General features: G+C 43.9%; 1 non-coding gene across 1 annotated transcript; it reads right to left on the reverse strand.

Annotated features, from left to right (window-relative positions):
- Window positions 1–327: 327 nt before the first annotated feature.
- Window positions 328–400, reverse strand: LOC136321150 (small nucleolar RNA SNORD58). The gene has a single exon (XR_010728441.1). It is a non-coding gene; the product is annotated as a small nucleolar RNA SNORD58 (small nucleolar RNA).
- Window positions 401–1907: the final 1507 nt, after the last annotated feature.

Raw genomic sequence — 1907 nt, forward strand, 5'->3', positions numbered from 1 at the left:
CAGCATCAGTCACGGGGGCGACCGGGTGGAAGGAAGGACAAAGGACTTGGGGACTAGGAATATAGAAATCAATTCAAAAAGGAGAGAGAATGGAGATTTTTAGAACACGAAGAAACCTGACGAGAGCTATCAAATTGGATCAGAAGGGCAAGTATGTGAATGAGTGTTGTACCAGAAGGAGCAGGGAGAGACAAGGAGCCAGGGAATTTAAAGAAATAAGAGCTTAGAATTCCCTGACCTGTGGAAAGACTGAGACACGCAAGTCCATGAAACTCGTAAAACGCCCTGGTAGCTCAAGGCAAAAAAGCCCTTCTCCAAGACTACTGATTTGCAGTTTTTTTTTTTTTAGGTTTTTTTTCATGGTTAATCCAAAGATGTCCTAAGACTGTCATCACAGCAATGATTTGCAGGTTTTAAAAGTGGTAGATGTTAACTGGACTTATTGTGATTATTTGGCAATGTATACAAATATTGAATCAGTATCTTATATATCTGAAACTAATATAATGTGTATGTCAATTATACCTCAATATAAAAAATAGGGTCCCCCTCATATTAGATCATGGAGTCATAGAAAAATAAGACGTTCAGAAAGGACGCCAGGATCATATTTCCTAGCTGAAAAGCTAGCCTTCCTCATAAGGAGAGCTTTCTTTTGCATGAGGAACCTCTATAATTGCTGTACCCAACCTCACTGGCTACTTGTTGGATTCACCATGCCACATCTCTCCTCCTACCTCAACAAAGTAATAAAGATGAGCTTTTCAACCACACACACACACACACACACACACACACACACACAAAAATGGTAATATTAACCAAGACATGGCATCTTAGGGATCACTTACTATATTTCACTGGCCATGTGTCAAGCGCTGCTGTAGGCATTTTATGAGTAGAAACTCATTTAATTAAACGAGTCCTCACAAGGACCCAGAGGTGGATTAATGTCAGTGAGGCCCCAGGCACAGAAGAAAATATTGGGTCCCTTAAAAAAGAGAGAGAGAGAGAGAGACAGGGACAATAAAAATACACATTAACCATATTTTTATTTTATTTATTTTTTTACAGAGACAGAGAGAGAGTCAGAGAGAGGGATAGACAGGGACAGACAGGAACAGAGAGAGATGAGAAGCATCAATCATCAGTTTTTCATTGCAACATCTTAGTTGTTCATTGATTGCTTTCTCATATGTGCCTTGACCGTGGGGCTACAGCAGACCCCTTGCTCGAGCCAGCGTTCTAGGGTCCAAGCTGGTGAGCTTTGCTCAAACCAGATGAGCCCATGCTCAAGCTGGTGACCTCGGGGTCTTGAACCTGGGTGCTCTGCATCTCAGTCTGACGCTCCATCCACTGCACCACCGCCTGGTCAGGTTACCATATTTTTAAATAAATAAAAAATATTATGTACTATTAGTGTTAAAATTGCACATATGAAACCAAACTGGGTGCCATTAGAAAAAAGTGTCATGTGGGGGGTTACGGGGCCCCTCAGAAGTCGGAGCCCAGGGTGCGTGCCTGGTCCACCCGCCGTTAAACCTGCCTCTGCGACAACTCTATGGTGTTGTTACCTCCGTGTTGTTGCAGCTGACGGGAATCGGGACAGAAATGAAGCCGCCCCCTGCTGCAAGTGGCAGTGTCATGATGTTCTGCGCCCTCAGTTTGGCTCATAACGCTTATATTTTTCTGCCTCTGGTCTTGTCTTTTCATTTTGTGATAGAACAGTGGTGGCCTGGCCGGGGCAGTCCACCTGGAAGCACATGGACGTGATGCGAGGTTCCTGAGCAAACACCAGCTCTGACCAGTCACTGCTTGATCTAATCCTCCTTGGTTTTTTATCGCTCTAGTCTCAGAACAGATGTCTCTTCCAAGTGCTTCTGCACCTGCAGTTAAACCGCATACTG

Source organism: Saccopteryx bilineata, chromosome 1 (assembly GCF_036850765.1).
Source record: "Saccopteryx bilineata isolate mSacBil1 chromosome 1, mSacBil1_pri_phased_curated, whole genome shotgun sequence".
NCBI classification, from domain to species: domain Eukaryota; kingdom Metazoa; phylum Chordata; class Mammalia; order Chiroptera; family Emballonuridae; genus Saccopteryx; species Saccopteryx bilineata.